Consider the following 12,240-nt stretch of genomic DNA (forward strand, 5'->3'; position numbering starts at 1 on the left):
TTTGCTCTAGATACCTTTGGCTAGTCTGGGTCTTTTGTGGTTTCATACAAATTTCAGGATTTTTTTTTTCTGTTTCTGTGAAGAATGTCATTGGTATTTTAATAGAGACTGCACTGAATTTGTAGATTGCATTGGGTAGTATTGGGCATTTTAACAGTATTTATTCTTCCAATCCATGAACATAAGATATTCTTCCATTCTTTGGTGTCCTCCTCAATTTCTTTCACCTGTGCACTATAGTTTTCATTATAGAGATATTTCACTTCTTAATTCCTAGGTATTTAATTTTATGTGTGGCTATTATTAATGAGATTACTTTTTAATTTCCTTTTATTTTTCACTCCTGACATATAGAAATGCTACTGATTTTTGTGTTGATTTTTGTATCCCACAGCTTTACTGAATTTATTATTAACTTTACTGAATTATTAGTTCTAATAATTTTCATGTGGAGTCTTTAGTTTTTCCAAATATAACATTATATCATCAGCAAACAAAGATAATTTTACTTCTTCCTCTCTAATTAGGATATCTTTCATATCCTTCTCTTGTTTGATTGCTCTAGGAAGAACTTACGATACTATGTTGAATAACAGTGGTGACAGTAAGCATCCTTGTCATGGTCCAGAACTTAGAGGACAGGCTTTCAGTTTTGTTTTGTTTTGTTTTTCCCATTCTGTATGATACTAGCTGTGGATCTGTCATATATGGCTTTTATTACATTGAGATATGTTCCTCCTATACTCATTTTTGAGAGTTTTTATCATTAATAAATGTTGAATTTCATCAAATGCTTTTCCAGCATCAACTGAATATGGTTTTATCCTTCATTCCATGGATACGATATATCACATTGATTGATTTGTGTATGCCAAAACATCCTTGCATCTGGGGATAAATCTGACTTCATCATGATGAATGACTTTCTAAAGTACTGTTGAATTCAGTTTCCTAGTATTTTGTTGAGGATTTTTGCATCAATATTTATCAGAGACATCGATCTGTAGTTTTTTTCTTTTCTTTTTTTTGGATGAGTGTTTGTCTGGTTTTGGTATGAGGGCAATAGTGGCCTTGAATGCATTTGGAAGTATTCCCCCTCTCTATTTTTTTTCAGAATAGACTGAGTAGGATTGGTATTAGTTCTTCTTCAAATATTTGCTAGAATTCAGCAGTAAAATCATCAGGTCCTGGTATTTTCTTTACTGGAAGACTTATTATGGCTTCAATCTCATTACTTATTATTTGTCTGTTCAGGTTTTGGATTTCTCCTGGGTTCAATCTTGGTAGGTTGTAAGTCTAAGAATTTGTCCATTTCTTCTAAATTTTCCAATTCATTGGCATTTAGTTATTCAGAGTAGCCACTAATAATCCTTTGAATTTCTATGGTATTGGTCCTAATGTCTCCTGTTTCATTTCTGAATTTATTTAGAACTCTCCTTCTTAGCCTGATTAAATGTTTGTCTATTTTGTTTAACTTTTCATAAAAACAAATTTTTGTTTCATTGATCTTTTGTATTATACTTTTCATTTCAATTTCATTTGTTTCTGCTCTGGTCTTTATTATTTAATTTTTCTACCTATTTTGGGTTTACTTTGCTCTTGTTTTTCTAATTTTTTAAGATGTAGCATTGGATTGTTCATTTGAAGTTTCTCTTCTTTTTTGATATAGGCACTTATAGCTATAAACCTCTCACTAGTACTTTTTTGGCTGTATCTAATAGACTTTGGTATGTTCTGTTTCTATTATTACCATTTCTTTCAATAATTTTTTCAATTTCCTTCTTAATCACGTTACTTTCACACTGATCATTCAGGAGCCTATTGTTTAATTTCCATTCATTTGTAGAGTTTACAAAATTCTTTTGGTTTTATTTATTTATTTATATATTTAGAGATGGAGTTTCACTCTTGTCACCCAGGTTGGAGTGCAATGGCGTAATCTCAACTCACTGCAATCTCCACCTCCCAGGTTCAAGCAATTCTCCTGCCTCAGCCTCCTGAGTAGCTGGGACTACAGGCACCTGCCGCCACGACTGGCTAATTTTTTTTGTACTTTTTGTAGAGACGGGATTTCACCATGTTGGCCAGGATGATCTCCAACTGATGACCTCAGGTGATCTGCCCGCCTCAGCCTCCTGAAGTGCTGGAAATACAGGCGTGAGCCACTGTGCCCAGTCTTGTTACTGATTTCTAGTTTTATTCCATTGTGGTCAGAGAGGAACTTGATATTATTTCATTGTTTTAAATGTTTTAAGACTTGTTTTGTGACTTGACATATGGTCCATCCTGGAGAATAATCCACGTGCTGAGAAAAAGAATGTGTATTCTGCAGCTCTTGGATGAAATGCTTTGTAAGATTATTGGGTCAGTTTGGTATGTAGTGCAGATTAAGTCTGATGTCTCTTTGCTGATGTCTTACTCTGTGTTATCTTGAATTTCTTTGAGTTTCCTCAACACAGGTATTTTGAATTTTCTGTCTGAAAGTTCACGTATCTGTTTCTCCAGGACTGGTTTCTGGTGCCTTATTTAGTTCGTTTGGTGAGGTCATGTTTTCTTGGATGGTGTTGATGCTAGCATAGATATTCTTTAGCACCTGGGCACTGGTAAGTTAGGTATTTATTGTAATTTTCACAGTCTGGGCTTATTTGTAGCCATCCTTCTTGGGAACTCTTTTCAGATATTTCAAAGGACTTGGGTATTATGATCTAAGATGTTTCTGGGTATATACCCAAAGGATTATAAATCATTCTATTATAAAGACACATGCACATGTATGTTCCTTGTGGCACTGTTTACAATAGCAAAGACTTGGAACCAACCCAAATGCCCATTAATGATAGACTAAAGAAAATGTGGCACATATACATCATGGAATACTATAAAGCCATAAAAAAGGATGGGTGCATGTCCTTTACAGGGACGTGGATGAAGCTGGAAACCATCATTCTCAGCAAACTGACACAAGCACAGAAAATCAAACACCGCATGTTCTCACTCATAAGTGGGTGTTGAACAATGAACACATGGACACAGGGAGGGGAATATCACACACTGAGGCCTGCTGGGGGGTGCGGGAGCTAGGGGAGGGATAGCAGGGGGTGGGGGGATTGGGGAGGGATAACATTAGGAGAAATACCTAATGTAGATGACAGGGGGATGGATGCAGCAAACCACCATAGCATGTGTATACCTATGTAACAATCCTGCACAATCTGCACATGTATCCCAATACTTAAAGTATAATAATAAAAAAAAGAAGAAACCTCTAAAATAAAAAAAAGAAATGGAAATTCTAACTTCCTAGTAGATTAGCAATATAGAGTCACATAATAGTACCACAGTATGTCTGAGTTGAAAATTATTAATCATCATATTAAACCTTCTCATTTTATGATGAAAAAAATGGGATAAGGAGGCTGGCTGCAGTGGCTCATGCCTGTAATCCCAGCACTTTGGGAGGCCAAGGGGGGCACATCACTTTAGGTCAGGAGTTCGAGACCAGCCTGGCCAACATGGCGAAACCCCATCTCTACAAAAAAATACAAAAATTAGCTGGGCATGGTGGTGAGCATCTACAATCCCACCTACTTCGGAGGCTGAGACAGGGAGACTCGCTTGAACCTGGGAGGCAAAGGTTGCAGTGAGCCAAGATGTGCCATTGCACTCGAGTCTTGGTGACAGAGTGAGACTCTGTCTCCAAAAAAAAAATGTGCAAGATCACAGAGCCAGTTGTGGCAGAGTTGTAAATAAAACAGTATTTCTGATTCTCAAGCCAATGACTTACAACTGTAAGTCATTATTAACTCAATAAACATTTATGGAGCACTAAATATGAGTCAAACACAGTAAGTCACAAACAGTAACATGTGATCTGGAGGCTGTCTACAGCACATTGACACTGGCATTTTTCTGATGGAAGACCAGCAGCTGACTAGCTTTTCTAGACTAGCCCAAGTCTTTCTTGAAATCCTCTCTAACAGAGATAATAACAGCAAAAAGCTTTTTATCAACTGCACCTTTAAGTCACTTAAAAATCTCTTTTCTCTATACAAATGCTGACTAATAGAAATATAATGTAAGCTAGTTATGTCATTTAAAATTTCCTAATAGCCATAATAAAAACATAAAAATAGTTGAAATTAATTTTAATTAATGTTTCATTTAACCTAATATATCTAACATGTTGTCATTTCATATGTAATTGATATAAAATGTATTAGCATTATATTATATATTATCTTATTTGTACTAAGTCTTCAAAATCCAGCATGCATTCTACATTTGCAGCACATTCCTATTTGAACTGGCCATATGACAAATGTGCAGCCATTGGTAGCTAGTTGCTACTATAGTAGATAACATAGCTTCATATCATAATTAGAAAAATTAGTCTGAATAAGTAATTAAAATACAACTGAAACATATTATAGTTAACTCAGTAAATTACAAAACATGAAAAATTCTTTATCAGATGGATTCTTACGAACTTCAATTAAGTGTACTTCTTCCTTTAGTTATTCTATGTCGAGCCTGAGCATGCTAGGTCATTGGAAAGGTTAAGTGAACAGAAGCAAAAAGAACATTAAAATAAAATGTTACATTAAACCCAATAGGTTTTTAATGATTTCTGGCCTTCACTTATTCTAAGTCTTTATAATTGGGATTAAACATTATTTTCTCAATGGCAAGTCAGAACAGATAACATCAGGAATGGAGCCACTTTTCTGGTAATACATTAGGGAATTATCTGTCCATTCAAATTAGGGTTTTTTTCTATATCACTGTCAAGACTAGATTTTCATAAAAGGAAGATCATTTTACATGGAACGAATTGCTAAGCAGGCTAGAGGTTCAAAATCCATTACCTACTCATCACCTAGTTAATAGATGTTCATCCTCTATAACCTTGAAGAAATTCTGCCACAAAATTCAAAGGCAACATACAGGTCATATTTCTGAACCCAGTGCTACAAAATATGGCTGGACAATATTACAGAATCTTCCAAATTAAAACTTTTTAGAAAATCCAAAATCTATGGTCATAGTAACTATAAGTTAATGAAATGCTACAGTAAATTTTGGATACTGAGGAAATGTGGCCTAACATTATAATAGCTACCTGAATGTACTTTCTGCAAAACTGTTAAACACCATCCTCTTAGGGGTCCATTTTTCTATCACTCTAAAGAATAAATACTCTGGGGAAAATGAAGCATTATTATGGTTTGGCTGTGTCCCCACCCAAATCTTATCTTGAATTATAGCTCCCATAATTTCTTTTCTTTTCTTTTTTTTTTTTTTGAGACAGAGTCTCACTCTGTCACCCAGACTGGAGTGCAGTGGTGTAATCTAGGCTCACTGCAACCTCTGTCTCCCATATTCAAGCGATTCTCCTGCCTCAGCCTCCCAAGTAGCAGGGATTACAGGGGCGTGTGACCACCCCTGGCTAATTTTTGTATATTTAGCAGGAGACGGGATTTTGCCATATTGGCCAGGCTGGTCTCAAACTCCTGACTTCAGGTGATCTGCACTCCTCAGCCTCTCAAAGCTGGGATTACAGGTGTGAGCCACTGCACCTGGCCAGCTTCCATAATTTCTACGTGTTGTGGGAGGGACCCAATGGGAAATAATTGAATCATGGGGGCTGTTTCCCCCATACTGTTCTCATGATAGGGAATAAGTCTCATGAGATCTGATGGTTTTATAAGGAGTTTTCCTTTTTGCTTTATTCTCATATGCTTTTTGCCTGTCACCATGTAAGGCATCCCTTTGCTCTTCCTTCATCTTCCACCATGGTTGTGAGGCCTCCAGTCATGTGGAACTGTGAGTCCATTAAACCTCTTTCCTTTATAAATTACCAAGTCTTAGCTATGTCTTTATTAACAGCAAGAGAGCAGTATATTCACACCTAATGCAGATGTGAACATTGATATTTCATTATTATTTGTGTTTATTTATCTTGCTTCATGCAATGACATTTGACAAAATATCACTTTTATTTTCCTGAAAAGTTGTAAAATATTTTATTTCATTTCCAGGGGTGTAAAAAAATCTTACTTTACCTTTATTTTGCCTGCAATTTAAAACTTTCCTGCTTTAATTACTAAGAAGATAAGCAATTAAAGTTTATATGCAATTTATAATAACTAAAATAATATGGGTTTTAAGGAAATGTCAGGAAATTAATTTTCTCAGAAATTTACTTTCTTTTCTTTTCTTTGTTTTTTTTTTTTTTTGTTATTGTTTATTTGTTTGTCTTTTGAGATGGAGTCTCAATCTGTCTCCCAGGCTGCAGTGCAGTGGCACGATCTCAGCTCACTGCAACCTCCACCTCCCAGGTTCAAGCAATTCTCCTGCCTCAGCCTCCCGAGCAGCTGGGATTATAGGCACCCATCACCACACCTAGCTAATTTGTGTATTTTTAGTAGAGATGGGGTTTCACCAAATTGTCCAGGCTGGTCTCAAACTCCTGACCTCAGGTAATCCTGACCTCAGGTAATCCACCCACCTCAGCCTCCCAAAGTGCTGGAATTACAGGCGTGAGCCACCGCACCTGGCCCCAGAAGTTTACTTTCAAATAGTGGTATCTTCAAGTTTCCAAATATGAGTGTCTGCAGTTGTTTGGGGGCAAAAACCTGTCAATCATAAATTCCACAAATACTTAGTAGTATGACCTGGAGGCATTTACAACTTGGAGGCTTATGTGAGGAATTGTTGAAGAAAATAGGAAAAAGGCTGTGGGAAGATGCCACCTTTAACATATATCTGTGCGACCCTCACCTCACAATTCTAATCCAACTACAAGTCTATTTACCAGATTGCTGCTGAGGCAGAAATATCTATGGAGCTCCAAGACTGTAAAAACTAAGCCCCACGTGTGCTAGGGTCCTCACAAAATTAGAGGATGATTTTGTTGCTGTCTGCTCAGACTAGAGCTTCATGATCTGCTAGTCAGGGGTGAGAAGCTGCTACAAAGTTTAGTCAGAGAATATCTGTGAGTCCTGCTGCAGGATGGGAAGTGGTGTCTCTAGCTCTCACTAGGCTACAGAAGTTTATAAGATGCTTTGAGTCTTCTATATGCTTAATGGGGCAGAGTGGAAATTTTTGCAACTGAGGAGACCAGAGGGCAGAAATACATTACGCAATCTGCCACATGACACAAGCACGATTACCAGTGCTTAAGGTACCCTATAGATTGATCTGAGCTCTGATAATAAATATATCCATGACTAAGCAAAGGAAAATAAGAATTCATTTACAATGATCTATTGTCCACTAAAGAATGAAAAAGCAAAAGGGACAAGTTGCTAGTGAAATGAAGCTGCTGGCAGAGATGGATGACAAAAAAAATACTACTACTACTAATAATAAAATAACAATATTAATAATAAACAAATTCAATTATGACATTAATAGATTGTGAAACAATAAAAATATCAGATGTAAATTAAAACATTTAAATGATGAAATGAAACAGGATAATACTACCAGAACACAAATTACATCCTTGGAAGATGAAGTGGAAGAAAAATCTCAGAAGATAAATGATGATGGGAAAACTGGATATCCACATGCAAAAAAATAAGACTAGGTCCCTACATCTCATCATGTACAAAAAATCAACTCAAAATGGATTAAAAGCTTAAATGCAAGATCTGAAACTACAAAACTACTACAGGAAAACATAGTGGAAATGCTCCAAGACATTGATCTAGGCAAGGATTTTTTGGATAAGAACTCAAAAGCATAGGCAACAATAACAAAAATTGACTAATGGGATTAAATCAAACTAAAATTCTTCTGCACGGGAAAAGAAACAACAGAGCAAAGATACAACCTACAGCCAGGAGAAATATTTGCAAATAATGTATCTTGTAAGGGATAAAATATACATCTGGAATATATAAGGAAGTCAAATAATTCAGAACAAAAAAAATAAATAATTTGATTTAAAAATGGGCAAAAGATCTGAATAGACATTTCTCAAAAGAAAACATATAAACGACCAACAGGTATATGAGAAAATGCTGAACATCAGTAATTATTAGGAAAATGCAAATAAAAATCACAATAAGATCATCTCACACCTTTTAGAATGGCTATTATGAAAAAGACCAAAAAAAAAAAAAAACCCCACAAATGTTGGTGTCTATGTGGTGAAAGGGGAACTTTTATATGCTGCTGATGAGCATGTAAATTAGTACAGTCATTATGGTCAATAGTATAAAGGTTCCCCAAAATGTTAAAAAGGGAACTGCCATATGATCCAGCAATCCCAGTACTGGGTATATATCCAAAGGAGATAGAATCATTATGTCCAAGAGTAATCCGCATTCTCATATTTACTGTGGCAGCATTTACAGTCGCCAAGATAAAGAATCGACTTAAGTGTTCATCAGTGAATGAAAGAAAATGTGGTGCATGTACACAATGGAATACTATTCAGCCGTAAGAAATAATAAAAACTTGTCTTTTGCAACAACATGGATGAATGTAGAGGGCATTATTTTAAGTGAAATAAGCCAGACACAGAAGGACAAACACTGCATAACCTCACTTATATGTGTAATCTTAAAAACGCTGATCTTATAGAAGCTGAGAACAGTTACCAGTGGCTGAGGAGGGTACTGGGGAAGAGAAATAGAGTGAGGTTGGTCGATGAGTATGTCACAATCAGCTAGGAGAAAAAAGTTCTGGTATTACATAGTGCATAATGGTGAATACAGTTAGCAATAATGTATATTTCAAAATAGCTAGAAAAAGGATTTTGAATATTCTTATCACAAAAAATAATAAATGATTAAGATAATGGATATGCTAATCAACCTGATTTGATTTCTTTGTTTCTTTTTTTTTTTTTGAGATGGAGATTCACTCTGTCACCAGGCTCGAGTGCAGTGGCGTGATCTTGACTCACTGTAACCTCTGTCTCCCAGGTTCAAGTGATTCTCCTGCCTCAGCCTCCCAAGTAGCTGGAATTACAGGCATGTGTCACCACACTCAGCTAATTTTTGTATTTTTAATAGGGACGGGGCTTCACTGTGTTGGCCAGGATGGTCTCGATCTCTTGACCTCCAGATCCCTCTGCCTAGCCTCCCAAAGTGCTGGGATTACAGGCGTAAGCAACCAAACTTGGCCCCCTGATTTGATTTCTAAACATTGTATACATGTATTGAAACATCACACTGTACTTCATGAATATGTAAAATTATGTGTCAATTAAAAATAAAATAAGACTAAAATAAGATATGTAAATCTGGCTAGAAAAGCTGAGGAACTTTGAGCAGAGACCCTGAAATTAATAGGGGTTCCAGAAAGGGAAAAATCAACAGATCAAGAAATAATAATTAAAGAAATAATTGAACAGACTTGAGTGTACCTATTGAAAATAATATGGGAGTTTCCAGAAAGGACTTGTTAAGGAACATACAGGTAGGTATATCCTGATCTTAAAAAAAAAAAAAAATAGACAATGAGCACCTGGAGAGGGAAGTAACTTTCAAAAAAATCAAATTAATATTGGACTTGTCATCTCTAATATCAGAAACTACAAGTTGTAGACTAAGGGGAAAACTATTGTGAAAAAAAGGAAGTGTGACCCCCAAATCTAGGCAAGATATAAATAGTGCCCACAGTCCTCTTTGAGTAATATTTTCAAGAAAAGACTAATGGACCCCAAACATCTAATAAACTTTGGCGAAGCCTTAAGAGAGGAAATGATGATGAAAGGAAAGAAATAGAGGTGACAATAAATACTGAAATATATATAAGTAAATCTAAAAGGAATATGCCAGAGTGACTATGAATGTGTAATATACATGAAACTGGAAAGATATACTACAAGAGAAATCTAATTATAATCTGGAACTAAAAATATTATCACAGAAAAGTTGAAGGGAAGACAAAAGTAGGAGCAAAATCTAAATTCCAAACCAGGTGAAAGATGAGAAAGAAGGAAAAAATAAACAAAAATAGAAGGATAAATAGAAAACATAGACTATGATGACAGAAATAAGTCCCAATATGACAGTAACTACAACAAATGTAAATAGATTAAACTCTAGAACCAGTTTCCGCAAACTGTGACCTGAGGGCCCAACAGAATATAAAGTTTTATAGAGACCCTGCCTGTTTACATATTGTCTGTGAATGCTTTTATCCTATAAAGGCAGAGTTCAGTAGTTGCAAAAGGTACCATATGGCCCACAATGCTGAAAATATTTTACTATCTGGCCTTATACAGAAGAAGCTTACAACATCTGTTTTAGAATCATAAAAAGAGATTCAATGATTTGATTATCTTAAAAACACATATTTGGCAAGATATTGTCTAGAGTAAATGCATTTAGAGCAAAAAGATATAGTGGTTAAAAATAAAAATACAGGAAAACATAAATTTGAGTAAATGTGAACCAGAAAAAAAAAGCAGAGGTAAAAACTTTTAATATCAAGAAAAGGTCATTATACGCCAGCCAATGGTCAAGAGATCAAGGCAAATATATAATGACTATGAGCATGTATGCAGTTAATAATATAGCTTTGAAATAAAGCATGTGGCAGAACTAGGTAAGTTGATAAAGGTACTTGGAGATTTTAATGCACCCCTCTCAAACACTGGTAGTTCAAGCAGATAAAATTTAAAGTAAGGTAATTGACTGTAGATTTGTTTACATTTAAAATTTATATTCAGCAAACAAAAAATATACTTCATTTTTAAGCACACAAGGAATATTCTCATTAACTATATTAAACTGTTTCACAGTATGTATCAAATACCTTAAAATTATGCAAATCATTTAACCCAGCAACTTATCTTTCAGGCATCTACCTTAGGAAAATAATCAGATTTGCACATAGATATATTTTAACCTAATGTTCATTGCAACATTGTTCATATTAGAAACAGATTGGTAATAACCCACTGTCACACAATAGAGCAGTGATTAGATAAATCATTGGTGCACTAACATGTAGTTGGTAACAGCCAGGAATGCTCTTTCTTGGACATGAATAAAAAATTGCTAGTTCCAATACAGACATAGACAAAGGGCCAGTGTATAACTGGATGCACAGGCCCAGATGAATGAAAACACTATGCTTGTGAATAAATGTGAAAGAACAATTATTTTAGGACCTGGAATTGTAAAGCTAAGACTTAGTAATGGTACTTCTTGAGTAGCAAAAGGATTCACTTTGGGGCTAGTATATGATGCTTTGGGGCACTTATGTGACCCCTTGAGCAGAGGTCAGGATAAAAGCCTAGAAACTTTTGCTCAAGACATCATGGATCTAATAAATTCCTACTAATGGACAGAAAAGGGACATTCAGAAGCTACCCTACCTCAGATAGGCCCTATGCCTGTCTGTACTCTTACCTTTTTTAGCTTGATAAAGCTTATGAGTAGAAGTAATAGATATCCATAAATTTCATTTTCAGCATTCCTCAAACCTGGTCTGATCTTTGTCCAGCACCTAAAGCATAATTACATGAAAAATGATGAATCCATTAAGAATAATGTTAGACAAATCTTGAATTCTTATAGCAAAGGTTTATTACAATATATCCAAAAAGTAATCACTAAATAGCATCATAGAATGAGATACTATTAAATTATAGCTATCCTTCAGACACATAAATAGAAAAAATAACCAGAAAATGTATACCAGCTTGTTCACAGTTCTCCAGAACTGAGATTATAATTATTTCACTTCTTTTTAGTCTTATGTATTTGCTATACTGAGAGCAATTAATATGTATTACTTTAGTAAAGATAAAAATTGATGTTATTTCAAAAACATAATTAAATAAAAATGAATGACATAAAACTAATGTATAATATTTCAAATGGTAGTTCTAAATTATCCCACTTTTTTCAACAACACACTGGAAAATTCCCACTGAGTTTCATGGGAATTATAAAAGCCCATGGGACTGGGGAAGAACTGATTCAATTTTTGTTTCTAATGCTAGCGTAATGGATAATTTCTAATTTTGGATTATAAAACTAAGATTAATTGAGCTTATCTAGGAATATAATTCATATAAATGAGTTTATATACAGAAAATTAAAACTCTAATTTTAAACATATAAATAATTAACAATAATTTAGGACAGCTAATTTAAAATCCTTAAGATTAAATCTCTTAATTTAAATAAAGAAAAGATATTTCCATTGTTATACTGTTTTCTTGGAAAATAAAACATCATTTGTACAATGGGAAAAAAATAGTGATCTAGA

The 12,240-nt window shown here is 34.8% G+C and overlaps 1 long non-coding RNA gene across 1 annotated transcript in view; it reads right to left on the reverse strand.

Annotated features, from left to right (window-relative positions):
• LOC105729243 (uncharacterized) overlaps window positions 1-11,466 on the reverse strand; it is a 249,263-nt gene extending 237,797 nt beyond the window's left edge. The window contains exon 1 of the long non-coding RNA XR_010336659.1: window positions 11,376-11,466. This is a non-coding gene — a long non-coding RNA (uncharacterized LOC105729243). The remainder of the gene's footprint in view (window positions 1-11,375) is intronic.
• Between the last annotated feature and the right edge of the window lie 774 nt (window positions 11,467-12,240).

Source organism: Aotus nancymaae, unplaced genomic scaffold (genome assembly GCF_030222135.1).
Source record: "Aotus nancymaae isolate 86718 unplaced genomic scaffold, 86718_ANA_hifiasm-v0.15.2.pri h1tg000004l, whole genome shotgun sequence".
Classification (NCBI taxonomy): domain Eukaryota; kingdom Metazoa; phylum Chordata; class Mammalia; order Primates; family Aotidae; genus Aotus; species Aotus nancymaae.